This window comes from Aotus nancymaae, unplaced genomic scaffold (genome assembly GCF_030222135.1).
Source record: "Aotus nancymaae isolate 86718 unplaced genomic scaffold, 86718_ANA_hifiasm-v0.15.2.pri h1tg000017l, whole genome shotgun sequence".
Taxonomy (NCBI): Eukaryota; Metazoa; Chordata; class Mammalia; order Primates; family Aotidae; genus Aotus; species Aotus nancymaae.
Window position 1 is genome coordinate 14841893 of NW_026988429.1, and position 14063 is coordinate 14855955.

Consider the following 14063-nt stretch of genomic DNA (forward strand, 5'->3'; position numbering starts at 1 on the left):
TAAAGACATACCCAAGACTGAGTACTTTATGAAACAAAAAAAAAAAAAAAAGAGGTTTGATGTACTCACAATTCCATATGGTTGGGGAGACCTCCCAATCATGGCAGAAGGCAAAGGAGGACCAAAGGCAGTCTTACATGGTGGCAGGCAAGAGAATATGTGCAGGGAAACTGCCCTATATAAAACCATCAGATCTCATGAGACTTATTCACTATCACGAGAATGACCCAGGAAAATCTGCCCCTATGATTCAATTACCTCCCACCAGGTCCCTCCCACCACACATGGGGATTATGAGAGCTACAATTCAAGATGAGATTTGGGTGGTACACAGCCAAGCCATATTCAATACCCAAAGGAAAATATATCATTCTACCAAAAACAAGCCAGTCTTCAAATAAAACCCTCATCATTGAGACTCTAATGAGCTTCCCTGCTAGGTGATATTTCACTTGTGTTGTCAAAATCCACTGCTGGAGGAATTAAGTGCCTCCTGCGTGACTCTACTGGAGAGGACTCTTGGAAGCGGTGTCTGGTTTCCTCTGAACTTTACCCCATGTGCCTTTTCCCTTTGTTAATTTGCTTTATATCCTTACAATGTAATACATCATAGCCATGAGTACAGTTATATACTAAGTCCTGTGAGGTCTCCTAGAAAATCATAGCATCTGGCATTAAGGATCCTTGACTCATAGGATCCCAAGCTCCACTTTCTTATTGTTTAAATTTGCCCCTACAACATTGAGGATTTCTTCATTTTTTGTCTTTCTAAATCATTTTGTTTTGGATTTCTCTCTTGTATCCAGCATATTGTTTTTTCTTGCCTTGTGAGCCAAATTGAAAATCTTTTTCTTTTAATAGATGAATTGAACTCATTTATATTCATTACATTACTGATATATTTGGTCCCAACTTGGTCACATTATTTTCTATGTGTCTTATGGTTACATGTGAGCTTCTTTCTTTCTTTCTCTGAGTGATAATATATTTTTTAAAAATACCATTAGTCACTTGTTTCCTTATTAACCTTTTATATTTTTATTTGTTGGTTTTTACTGATATTCTTTAATTTTATCCTATTAACTGTATATCAATCAATAACCCTATTCTACTTTTCTCTTATTCTCTTCCTTCTCTATTTTTAAAGTTGTATTATTTCTACTTCATTAGAACATACATTCATATACTAGTCTCCTATTCTTGTCTATATCTTTGTTTTAGGCTTAGATAGATCTACAATTAAATATGTTAAATATTCTCCACCAGCTTTTTCCCCCCCAAAGTTAATTCTTAGCTAGATGAAACTTATCCTGTAGTAGATTCCTAATGAGTACAAAATTCCCTGGGTTCTTACATGTTGAAAACTATTTTCGTATAGCCTTGATACTTAAAGGACCTGCTTGGCTAGATAAAAGTCTTGATTCACATTTTTTCCCATGAGTTTCTTTTAAAAATGCTCCTCCATTATTGGCTCACTTTGTATGTTGTTTTTGAGAAGTCTGATGCTAGTCTAATTCTCTTACCTCTGTAAGACCTGTAGAAATTTTTTTTAGATTTTAAATCTAATAATTTTAAAAGGCTATATCTCAGAGTTGATTGTTGTGGGTTATTTTCCAAGGAACTCTGTAGGCCCTTTCAATGTGTAGATTCAAATTTTCTTTTCCTGAACTATAGTTATAAATGTTTGCTCTATCCTCTTCTTTTGCTTTTCTCTTACAGACACTCCAATTATATGTATGTTGTTTCTTCTTTGCCTCTCTTCCATTATAATAATTTTTTTCTCTGATCCCTTTTACTGATTTCTCTATCTTATTTTCATTCATTCTCTTGGCTGTTTTCTTATCTTTCTTCTATACTCATTATTTTTTCCCATCATTCTTCTATAGTCATGTTAAACTTTTTAACTTATTCTCCCTTGAGCACTATGTAATTTAGCCTTCATTTCTGATTTTGTCTTTTTTCCCTTCCACTTGTATTTTGAATCTTTAATTTTTAATTCAGTTTGGCTTTTTGTATATTTGAGTGCTTATTTGAGAATATTTACTTGTGTGTAGTGTTGCTTTTGCTTCATGGTTATTAGTAGACTTGCATGTAGTTAATCTATTTTAATTTTTTTAGCTCATGGATTGGGGTGATTTATAAGATTTTAGTTTAAGAGAATTCTGTTCTATCAGTGGAGCAAAATGAAATCTGTTTTATTTTATTTTACGGTGACAGGGAAAAAGTTGGATATATTCTCACTTATTTGATTTTTTTTTTTTTTTGGGGGGGACAGAGTCTTCCTCTGCTGCCCAGGCACTGGCATGATCATGGCTCACTACAGCCTTTGCCTCTGGGGCTCAAGTGATCTTCCCACCTCAGCCTCCCAAGTAGGTTCTTTTTTGTCTTGCAGAACTTACATTTTCAGTAGTTGCTTCATTTCCTCTGTATCATCCAATGTTCACATAATGCCTCATATTCTTTAGAAATTTTTAAATTCTTATTTTTAACATTATTTCCTCCCCCAGAACTAATGCCATCTTGAATAGCTTGAATTTTTAAGTCCCTTTCCAGTAGTCAGTCCTCTGATACACCAGGACTTTTAAAAAATAATTTTTGGATATAGGGTGGGCTTCTTCTTCTCTGTGACTTTAGATTAACCTCAGGCCTGCTGATAGCTACTTGCTTCTCTCTTTTGTAGATTTCCCAAGGACTGGCTTCCCTGTCTGCAATGGCTGTGGCAGGAGCATGAGAAAGAAGGTTCATTGGTATTTGTGTTTATTTTTCTACTTAAACGTAATTTGACATTTGGGTATTCTCTTTCTTTTAGTTACTTGCTAAAGGCATAAATTTTGTTTAGTTTTATTTGTTTTTCTTGTAAGTTCTTATTAGTTTTGGAAGATATGTGGGTGATTCATATTTAGACAGTTGCCATTATCCTTGGCTCTCTGAATTGAAAATATAACTTTTAATTACAAATGTTATAGCCATAATTAAAAGAATAATTGTCTAAGGGAGAGAAATTTGTTGAGTCAGAAAACCATTTTGGTACCAGAAAATCTGGTAGTGAATGAAATAAGATTGTAGAATACCCTCCTTAGTATAAGTATTAATGCAAAAGAAACAAAGAACTAGGGTGAAATTTTGGAGTTGGAACATATGTCATATGTCAATTTGTATACATAGAGTCAATTTGCAAAGTTAAAATTATGAAAGAGGCCAAACTAACATGGTGGGAGATTATAACTTTTGAACTGATGATTTAAAATAATGTAGCTAAGAATTCCACCATAAACAGAGACAGTAGTAGATGGAAAATGTTGTTTGCTTTTAAAATCATACCATGACAGTTACAACCATTATCTTGATGAAATAAAGAGATTAAAACACTGCTAATTTTAAGTTATGTAGTAATGTATATATAATGGATATTTATGACTGACAAATGGTTAAATTTTAAGTGTGAGAATTACAGTAGCACTTTGGTGTCAAGCACAAAAGGTATTTGCAGTATGTTGAGGGCTGCATTTCTACTCTCCAAACAGGAAATTAGGTTACCCAGAGATGAAGGAGAGAAACAAGCCAAGGAATAATGCTATTCTTTCCCTCCTCACATCAATCACCTCTCTAAGTATGATTCTGAGTTTAAAAATTGGGACATCTAAGATAAAAATTTTAATGTGTGGAATAATATTTTCAAAGTCTTCAGGGGCTATGGATAGATGCCATTATATTTATTTTCCAAAGGTCCTAAAATAGTGAAACACTATGCTTCTGTTTTAATAAAACATTAGACATGTAATGAAAAAAATGACTTAAGTAAAGGCTCTGCCTGTGTCTCAGCATCCTTAACTGCCAGGCTTACTTCCCTAAAAACACATGCACATGGATCGCTAATGATATGTAACTGTTTCTCCAGATATTTTGATGCTTTTTAAAAATTATTTCATGCTTAACAGAACAATTTCTAGAGAACAAAGATTATCATCAAATTTTAGCATTTACAGATTAGGCATATTCCAATTTTCATATATAGAACATTTAAAGGTAAGAAAGGAAAAAAATATATATTACTCAAGTTCATCTATATTTAGAATATTATAAAATAGTTTTCATCAGAGTAAATATACCTTTATTTGAGAAATAATTGTGTGAAAATTCTTATCATCCTCAAATACTGCTGCTAAGCTTGGCCCAGTTCCACAGGTTTTTTCTTCAAGTTTGTTGTTAATACAAGGTCTGGTGAAAGCATCAAAATATGAATCAGGCACGAGATTGGGAATAGATAATACAGTGTTTTGACAATGATTAACTGCACCCAAAATGCCATCCTGTTAGAGAGAAAAGCATAAACATAAATGTAAACATGTATATTTATAAATATTTTTGAATTTTACTTAATGCTAAAATAAATAAGAATAGTTTATTCAACCAGGCCAGGTTTTTGCTGATTCTGAGTATATGACAAATCAAAAGACATGGCCCTACCTTCAGGACACATGTTTTCTAATTGACAGAGACAAAAAAGTAGCAATACATTGTGATGCGTTCTATATTTAAAGTGTCAACAAAACACCAGCAGGTCACAATGGAAGGAAAGCCAAGGAAACGTACAGGAAAATGTAAAGGGAGGGTGAAAAGGGTTTATATTCTGAGTAGTAATTTATATTCTAGAAAGCTAATCTATGAGAAAAAATAGACCTGTAAACAAAGATCTATGTGCAAGGACAATCACTGTAGTATTGCTCCTATTAATAACTAATTAGAGAAACACTTAAGTGTTCAAAAATAGAAGTATAGTTATATAAGTTGTGGTGGTTTTATACCATGGAAAATTACACATCCTTACAAAATGGCATCTCCCAGAAATCATTTAATGACATGAGAAAAAGCTTATGATATAATGTTAAAGTGTGAAAGAAAGAGAGTGAGCAGGATATAAAACTGGTATATAATATTATCTCAATGTAAACGTGTATCTATATCTATCTCTGTACATAACCTCATGGTAAGGTAGGTATGTCAGCATATTAGTATTCACTAAAGACTGGACAGAGCATATAAAAATGTTAATGGGTTTTTATTTTTGGTACAAAATATTATGTATTCTTTTAATAATCTTTTTCTGTGTTTTTCAAAGTCTCTTCAATGAGCATAAATTAGTTTGTAATTTATAATAAATATAAAGTCTAATTAGAGAAAATGAGATAAAGAAAAGGTACGTCTTTAAATGAATCTCAAAAGATGAACAGAAGCTTGTCAAGTATATCAGACAACAGTATAATGCTTGCTAAGTCATTGTGCGTGGGGCACAAGGGAGCAGGCAGGTGAGGTATCTAGGCTTCAGCACTAGAGTGGGGAAAAAGGATATTCTGCAGATGCAGTCAGCCTCTTCATGAAAGACCTTGTGCATGATGCCAATGTTAGCCCATGGGCCAGCACTCCCCAAACCGTGACCGTGGATTACCCAGAGGATAAAGGGTCCTAATTTCCAAGGTAAATTTGAGAAGAAGTTTGAGTTACGTGAAGTTAAACAGGATTTTTCTGAAGACCTTCTAAACAGGATTTTTTATATCTGTTAATATACAAATGTATATCACAACCCCTTTTCTCCCGAAATGCCTATCAACAACTCACAGAGCATCCTGTGAAAGATGCTCCTACAGGCAATGGACAAATTTTAAGAAGGAAAGGGACATGATTAGATTTGCTTATGAGAATAATCTTGCTCTCAGCAATGTGAAAAATGGATCAGAAGGGAGGGAGGCAGGCAGATCAGAGCAGACTATTTCAGCAGGCCAGTAGAGAGATGATGAAGTCCCGATGGAAAGGAGTGGCAGAGTGGGTGCAACCATGGTTCAGCACACTAGAGCCGATGACCCGATTTCAAGGAGGTAAGGGAGACTCTAGGAGAACTCCCAGACTGCTGGCATGGGCATCTTTCATTATGATGGAGATAAGAAGGGAGGAGCAAGTTTTTGAAGAGGTTAAGTTTAATTCATATTGATAAAATGATATTAACTGTGGCAGATTCAGGTGAAGATTTCCAGGTGACCATGAGTGGGGCTTAGAAGAAAAGTATTGGATCTATAGATATAAGCATATAGATATAGGTAGAGATATAGATAGGTGGATATAGATAGAGATATATGTTTATGTCTGCATTCTGGGCACAGGAAAGAGCACCCAGAAAGAACTGTAGGGTGTGAAGAGGAGAAGGGAGCCCTTTAGGATAGCAAGAATCAAGCAAGGTTCAGATAAAAAAGAGGCTCTTGGAAAGATGATTGAGAAGGAAAAAATGTTGCCACAGAAATAGAAACAAGTGAAATTAAACCAAAGGAGGAGTCTCCTTCAAGAGGCAGAAGCAGTAAACAGAATCAAATGCAATGGGAGGTTTGTCTCACACAGCAAGAAAGATTAGAATTCAAAAGTATAGATTGAATCAAGTATTAGGAAACCACAGGTAACCTAGGAAAGAATAAAGTAAGAGATCATGACTTAGGTATATAATTTTCCTTTAGATTAATCTCTGTGTATGCATGTTTGGAATCACTGGGGATGATTAAGGCTAATGACCAAAATAATAGTGAAAAAAATAGAAAATTTATGAATGATAGTCCTATATATACTTCTATTGGCTGATTTTGGGTTATATGAAATAAAATCTTATTTTGGTATGAATGGACAAACATGCTAATTATTCCCAGAGCCTGGCCATGTATGTTTCATGTGTAGAAGCTAAAAATACCCATGTGAAGAACAGGGTCCTACAATAGGAAATGGGAAGGGTATCAAGTTTTTTTAGTTTTTTTTACCCTTGGGGGTAAAGGACAGTCAACTGCTTGTGAGAGAGCCTCCTTTAGTCATCTGGAGCCCAGGACATCTGCTTCTCATGGGAAAGACATCTGTCTTGTGGCCAGGACAGGGCATGAGAGCCCAGTGCCTCTTGGGAGCTACTGAGCAAGCTTCCAACCACAGGGATTGTCAGCAGTCTGCTTGTCGTTGTAAATGCCTTCAAATAGCCTATCCCATAAATTATAGAATTATAGACTGCTGGAAGAGGAGGCAATGCTAGAACTCATATGTCTTCTCATTACATAAATGCAGAAACTGAACCCCAGAAGTGGTTTTCCCAAAGTCAAATACTAAAATCTAGGGATCCCGATTACTAGTGCTTTTGCATCACAGTACAGCAGCTAACAACAGAAGACAGACTTTGACTGTTTACTAATCTATGCACCTATCCAAATGTAGTAGGCAGAATTCTAAGACGACCCCCAAAATTCCTGCCCCTGTGTACACATGCTGTTCAATCTCTTCCTCGAGTATGGGTGGGACTTGTGAATATGATGGGATGCCAGTCCCATGATTAGGTGATGCAGCAAAGGTGGGGGATAGTGCAGATATAATTAGAGCCCCAATTCAGTTGTTTTCAAGTTAGTCAAAAGTGATTATCCTTGAAAGATGTGACTGAATCAAGTGAAAGCCCTTAAAAGAGGGATTGAGCCCTTCTTAAGAGAATGGTCCATCTGGCCTTGAAGAAGTGAACAGCCATATTGTAAACTGCCTAGAGAGTGGGCCACATGGCAAGAAATGACAGATGGTTTCTAGGACTTAAGGATGGTCCTTGACTGACACTCCTCAAGGAAATGGGACCTCAGTTCTATAGTTGCTTAGAGCCAAATTCTTCCAGCAGTCTAAGGGAGAGCAAGACCTTAAAACAGAGGATTATCTGAGTAGCCAGTGAAACTCCTGACCTACAACAACTGAGATGATTCATGGTGGATGTTTCCCACTGCTAACTTTGTGGTAACTTGTTACACAGCAATGAATAACTAAGACAACGAAATTCTCTCAGATGCAGCATACCTTTAAAAAGATTTCAAAAATGGTATTTACAGGCTGGGCATGGTGGTTCACACCTGTAATCCCAGCACTTTGGGAGGCAGTGGCAGGCAGATCACTTGAGCCCAGGAGTTCAAGACCCACCTGGGCACCATGGCAAAGCCCATCTCTACCAAAAAAAAAAAAAAATACAAAAAGTAGCCAGGCCTGGTGGCATGTACCTGTAGTCCCAGCTAGTCAGGAGACTGAGGTGGGAGGATTGCCTGAACCTGGGAGGTTGAGGCTGCAGTGAGCCAAGATCACATCACTGTACTCCAGCCTGGTTGAGAGTGAGTCCCTGTTGAAAGAAAGAAAGAGAGAAAGAGAGAAAGAAAAAGAGAGAGAGAGAAAGAGAGAGAGAGAAAGAGAGAGAGAAAGAGAGAAAGAAAGAGAAAGGAAGAAAGGGAAGGAGGGAAAATGTATTTACAACAGAGTGATTTCGTGAGTTTCCTTAAAGGGATCCCTATGGTCACTTTTAAATTTTCTATAGAATATGTTTTCCTGTACCTCACCAAGACTCCAATCTGACTCAAGTTAGAGATAATGTGCTAAACTTTTAGATAGTTTATATATAGCTGTAATGCTGTGACAAAACAATGCTTTCTCTCTTTCTTATGATCATCTGGGAGTAGTGACAACTACAATTCTGACAACTAATTGACAGCAAAACAGTTGCCTCATTTTCCAAAAAGGTACTTGCATGTGGATAACACACGAAAAACACACACCAGAAAGTCTTCCAGACAAGGCTCAAAGTGGAGTGACTGGATTGTCAACATTAGTTCTGTGAGAAACATGGGGATGAGAGATTCATTTTCTTCTTGCCTTTCCACCACAAGGGGCCCCTGAAATGAGTATATTTACAGTGTTATAAAGACACAAGGATCAATATCTAAAACAAAATAAAAAAACAAGGCACATATAAACTTAAGGTTATATAATTAGCTGAATTCATAACCTTGACATGTAGAAAATATTTCAGAGAATAATAAAGCACAGAAAGAAAAAAAAAGGCAAATATTGAAAGACTACATAACAATGTAAAACTTTTCTCCTTGTAAAAATACTACCAACAAAATGGAAAAGCAAACAATAAATGGGGAACCATATCAATAATGTATAGAACAGGTAGAAAGTTGATCATCTTTGAATAGACCTATAGTTGATATAGTTAGTAGAAATATATGCCAATAATATATTAATGAATGCTTACATAGAAATATATTCAAATACAAATATGCTTAAAGAGAAAAATGGGCAAAGGGCATAATCTGAGAATTCCTGAAAGCAAAATACAAATGATCAATTCACCTCTTTTGTCTCTTCCTTAAAATGGTTTATTTAGTAACAACATTTACAGAGAGTTTACTGTGTGCCAGGCACAGTGCTGGGTATTTGTGTAATTCCCATACCAACCTTCTTAAACAGGTTCTATTATCGTTCCCACAGGATCAAAATGGGATCTGGAGAAAGTAGAATGTTTCATCCAGGTCATGCTAGCTAGTAGGCAGCAGACCAGAATTCGGACCCAGATATTTCTGATTCCTAGACCTATGCCCTTATTCTTGTCCTGGGGTCATAATTAAAAGAATACAACATTTGAAAGCAGTGATATACCACTTTGTATCCAACAGACTGAGGAAAATTTAAATGAATGATAATATTTAGTGTGCATGTGGGTAAATGCTCATTCTTAAACACTGCTATAAATTGACAAAGCTTTCTGGAGCATATGTGTCAGTGTGTATGTATCAAAAGCCTTAAAAATGTGCATATTTCTGACTCAATTCTACATCTAGAAATTTTTTCTAAGGGGAAAAATATGAAATATGTGAAAAATATATAGACAAGGATACCCTTTGCAGCATTATTTTAAATAGTGGGAATGTTTATTTATGAGAATTATCATACATTTATCTGTGAGAATATCACATGGAAAAATGCATGTTGCCTTGAGAAATATTTCACAATACTGTATTGCTAAGACAAAAAAGCAAGGGATAAAGCAGTAAGGAAAGTATGATATCTTTTTTCCTCTTTGAAATAGTTATCTTTGGGTAGCAAAGGATGCTTTTCTTTGTATATTTCTGTGTTTTCCTAATTTTATACACTTAGCATAAATTACTTTTAGAATAGAAAAGTGTGGCTTTTAAAATTTTGATAATATTTATAAAAAGGAGAAATTCAGAATAGGGGAGGAGAGAAAGCTATGAAAAGGAGTATATACTTTGATGTAACTTTTGGAAGAAAGGGAAACTAAGGCTGAGAGCATCAGGACTTGTACTGCATAATTAGGTTTCTGTGGCACGAGAGACTTAAGCTGTGAGGGTAGGAGGCTTTATGAAATGAGGTGAACATGTTTTGCTGTTTGTAGGTATTCTGGCAAGAAGCTATTAGTACTAAGGATAGAGAGAGGGAATAATATGATCTTTCTTTTAGCTATGCTGGAATGCATAAATTTGTACTACTTCATCCAAACATCTTAAAGTACTCTGTGTCTTTAAGATCAACATCCTCATAAAAGGTCAACCCCTCAAAGCACAATAATTTGCTTCTTTTCACCTCTAAACTAATGTTTATCTCTTTTACTTATACCACTTTTCCCGCTTCTCCCTGCCAGTTTATACCCACAAGAAAAACATTTATGTCCCCACAAACTATAAGCTTTTGGGGACAAAAATCCTGTCATCACTATATACCAACATCCAGCACAGGAATTGGTACACAGTAGGTACTTAAGAAATATGTCAATGAATGCATGAATAAGCTTTAGCAAGTTCCTGTGACAGTAACTTTCTCTCAGCATGCATTTTTACTCCATTATTAGATACTTGTTGATATGCTGATTTTCAGTCTGCCATTTCATGTGTATTGTAGGGTCTGATTATAACATGAAATATTCTACACCAGGGGTCCCCAAGCCCAGGGCTGTGGACCAGGTACTGGTCTGGGCTGCACAGTAGGAGGTGAGTAGAGAGTGAGCATTACTGCCTGAACTCTGCCTCCCCTCAGATCAGCGGTAGCATTAGATTCTCACAGAAGCCCAAACCCTACTGTGAACTGTGCATGTGGGGGATCTAGGCTGCATGTTCCTTATGAGAATCTAATGCCTGATAATCTGAGGTGGAAGAGTTTTCATTCTGAAATCATCCCCAATAGTCTGCAGAAAAAAATGTCTTCCATGAAACTGGTCTCTGGTGTCCAAATGGTTGGGGACTGCCGCTCTATGCACTTCTCAATTTTTTCAGCACACAGAAAATAGCATAATTCATAGAGCATAGTTTGCACTCCTCAATACATATTGACCAATAAAATATTCTTAATATTGTGTGAGTATACCTTTTTATCAGTGACTTCAGGCTTGTCTTCAGTAATCCATTTCTGAATGACATCTGCTGAAGGTGTTCGTTTTAGCTTGTCAGTGAGATGATTTAAAAGCGAATTAACAGAATTTACTGTTAAGACATGCATTGTATTCTCAATTAGATAGTCGTTTAGATGGATAAAGCTTAAAAGAAAAAAACAAATACAACTTCAGTTTTTTATTTTCACTATTTTTGACAGTGCCTCTAAAGCAAATACTTAAAATATAAAATATCATAATTTCTCCTTGAATTTCCATTTAATTATATTATAATATCTGAAATGTATTGTCTAGAAGAGATGTTCTTAGATATTCTTCCTTTTAAAACACAAATATATTCAAATATGTAGCATCAATTCAGTTAGACGTTCTAAATTTTCAATAGAATATTTAAAGAGTAGTATAGCTGTTAGGGAAAATGCTCTAGTTTATCTAGCTAAAAGGGCCATAATTATTTTTAAAAGATGTTTTAAAGAAGAAATCAATGCATACAACATCTGTAACTTGCATTCTAATAGTAAAAGTGTAAAATCTTTGCTACTGAATAAATGTTGATGGCAATTGCTAACCCAAAGGTTTGAATTTTATGTTTCCTTACTTGAGCGCTTAGAATGCAGACTGAGTCAACAAGACATTTAGAATAATTCTACTCTGCTCAAGTGGAGCTCTAAGGCCTCTAATACTTCTAGGCCCTCTACAGTAGCCTCAGAGACCACTTCACTGATTTCTGTTGCCACACAGACAATTCATATATAAACTAGCTTACAGTTAAGATGCATTAAATAATTGCAAAAGTTGGATTAAGTCAGTGAGCACTGAATAACAATAATCAGTATTTTACTGTTCCATAGACATGAAGTTTTAGAATGATGAGAAATCCAAATTCTGGAACAGTTGAGGTCAAGATCCAGTTGGGTAAGCAGGTGTCAGAGCTAGTGCTAATGAAAGTCCCCTGGTGAGGTCCTAGGAGGGATAGTTCCCTTTCTGTCTCTCAGTGGCAAATCCCATTTTAGGGATTGGGTGCACCTTTGTGAAGTCATGCAGCTGTAGTTCTTTTGTGACCAAAAAGATGGAGTAAGTCCTCCAGGCCCACTTGAAGAGTTCTATAAATCTGTGTGCCTGATTTCTCCCTACCACAGCCTGCTGTACTGCGAGTCTCCATGCCCAGGCTGAGCCAGAGGGAAACAAAGCCAGGGAGATCAAAGAGGAGCTCTTGGCCTTGGCCTCCTGCCCTGTATCTATCAGCTCACAGTCCCAGAGCTGCTTTGGTTGGTGGCAGTTTGGAGAGGAAGTCTTCTGGGCCATGCATTCAGGTTACTGTGTCCTGCAAATTTCTCATCACCATTTATGAACGATGTGTTAAAGGGTTCCATTTATTTTTTTTGAGATATCACTTACATGCTAGAAAAAATTCTACTTTTCATTTTAATTTTTCATAGTGTATACTTACGGTATACAACATGATGTTTTGATATACATAGTGAAATGATTACTCCAGTTATGCAAATTACCATATTCATCACTTTCTGGGGCTTAAGTTTTAATGAAACTTGAGAAAGATGGATACTATACTTTTTCTTGAAATAAAGAATAATCTTACCATGTCAGCCTCTTGCAATGATGCCTTTTGCTGGCCTGTTCTATATATGTCATTTTCGCAGAGTCTCCATAAGCGGGCAACTCATATGGAATATTAACGAAACTTACAATGCTCTGCCCTTTATAACAATCTAAGAATAACAGAAGGCACAACAACAAGTGTACCTGTGTAAAAGTTCCATTTCTTTCAATATGATTCAAAGAAAAGATAAATAAAATTCAAAAACAACAAAATATTTTGGTACATGAAGCATTTCAAACCTCCAAAACAGCCCAATTATCCAAAAAAATTTCACATCAAAGCATTTCAACTCAACAAGATTGTAGACGGTTTACAGACATTCTCATTAACAGAATTTGATCTGTATACTATGCTATCTCTTTCCCAGGAACACCTTTACCCTCCTTTTCTACCTACAATTTAGTCATCCTTTATAGTACACATCAACTGAGTCAATCCTAAGGTCAATCCAGCCCCTTAATTTTAACAAACCTATTGTCTGTGATAGTAGGCTGGACATACCTCTAAGCAGAGAGATGCTGAATCTACTCTAAAGTACTTATTAATTAAGATTCTGTATCCAGTTTAGAAATACTATATACAAACAGCAGTAATGGGAAAAATATGCAGTATTTACTACTTCTCTCTCTCCTTCAAAATATATTAAATTTATAACATCAATAAAATGTTTGGAACAATTGAAACATAGAATCATTATTTAAACTTAAGAAAAGTAAACTAAAAAAGGGCTGACATTTTAGAAAGCCACTACTTCTGATATATTGAGGTTCTTTCCCCTTCATACCCTCATAAGGTCCAAATGCACAGTCATCGGGAGCAAATCTTGCAGCGCGCAGAGCAAATCGACAGGCCTTCCTGACTACATCTTTTGCCTCATTTCGAAATTCTCTTAGGTGTTCTGTCACCTAGATATTGTTGAATATGTACAGTTAGCGATACTGAAGTATCAAAACTAGAGAAAAAAGTTTTGATTCTTATAGATGAAATTTGTTACCTCTGCTAGCCGTATGACTTGTGCAGCCTTGAATTCCTGCAGGGTGTAGGTGTGACACTTTTCAAAATAACAAAGTCCCATAAAACTCAAATGATAACACAATTCATTTATTTTAAGAAGAGCTGGTTGCAAATGCTGAATGAAAATAGGAATGTATTATTTAGTAAAAACATTCTGTATTTTAGAAGTATAAAACATTTAAAAAGCAAGAATGGTTATTA

The 14063-nt window shown here is 35.7% G+C and overlaps 1 pseudogene; it reads right to left on the reverse strand.

The window, feature by feature from the left end:
- The window catches only part of LOC110568659 (dynein axonemal heavy chain 6-like), a 322799-nt pseudogene that overhangs the window by 278701 nt on the left and 30035 nt on the right, over positions 1-14063 (reverse strand).